Genomic DNA, 774 nt, shown 5'->3' on the forward strand with positions numbered 1-774 from the left:
ACGCTACCCGAGTTCATTCAAGCCTCCGGGGCTCACGATCGCTCCCTTCTCCGAGCTCCAGCACCCCACCCGGACACCACGAGCGCCCGCCGCGCTCCCCTAAAGACTCTGCTGTCCCACGCGCCTCTGGAACTCCGGCCGCGCCCACAACCAGCAGCCAACCCAGCGCGACCGCCTCCAACGCGTACAGCGTCCCACAGGCGGCCGACGCGCACAAGCCCCGCCCCCCGGTGCCGACTTCCTGCCGGAGCCGGAGCGTGAGACGTGCGCTTGCGCGCGCGCATGCGGAAAACGGGGAATGCGCCTTCGGCAACGGTTTTCCCCCCCAAAGCAGTTGGGCGCATGCGCTGCGAGAGGCCCAGCCGCCGCCGTGGGTAGTGCTGCCAACCGAGGCTCCGGCGCGCTTGCGCAGTAGCTGGAAGCGGGCGTTTCTTTCCTCCCTTTTTTTTTCGAATTGGTCGTGAGGGCTCGATTCCAGTTACAAAATGGCGGCCTGAGGTGTGTGGGGCCCTGTTCTCTCAGCCGTCTCCTGCTGAACGGACTGCTTACCTCCCCTCACTGCTCAACGCAGAGAAACGAGACACACCCCCGCCCGGAAGGACATGCTGTTTGAGACTCAGGGGTTGCCGATCACCAAATCCTTCGAGGCTCTCAGCACACCAGAAACGATCGCGCGCCGCTTCAGACCCGAGTGCCGCGGCCGCGACCTCGCACCTGCTCGCTGCGCACCCCGGCTTCGCCGCGCCCACAACCCAGCGAGGGCCACCGCAGCCA

The 774-nt window shown here is 66.5% G+C and overlaps 1 protein-coding gene across 1 annotated transcript in view; it reads left to right on the plus strand.

Moving 5' to 3' along the window:
• Positions 1-377: 377 nt before the first annotated feature.
• Positions 378-774, plus strand: part of NUP50 (nucleoporin 50kDa) — an 18,913-nt gene continuing 18,516 nt past the window's right edge. The window contains exon 1 of the mRNA XM_010837601.1: positions 378-774. This exon is cut by the window's right edge and continues 1 nt beyond it. The gene's annotated coding sequence lies outside the window, so the exon portion shown is untranslated.

This window comes from Bison bison, unplaced genomic scaffold (assembly GCF_000754665.1).
Source record: "Bison bison bison isolate TAMUID 2011002044 unplaced genomic scaffold, Bison_UMD1.0 scf7180017864079, whole genome shotgun sequence".
NCBI lineage: Eukaryota > Metazoa > Chordata > Mammalia > Artiodactyla > Bovidae > Bison > Bison bison.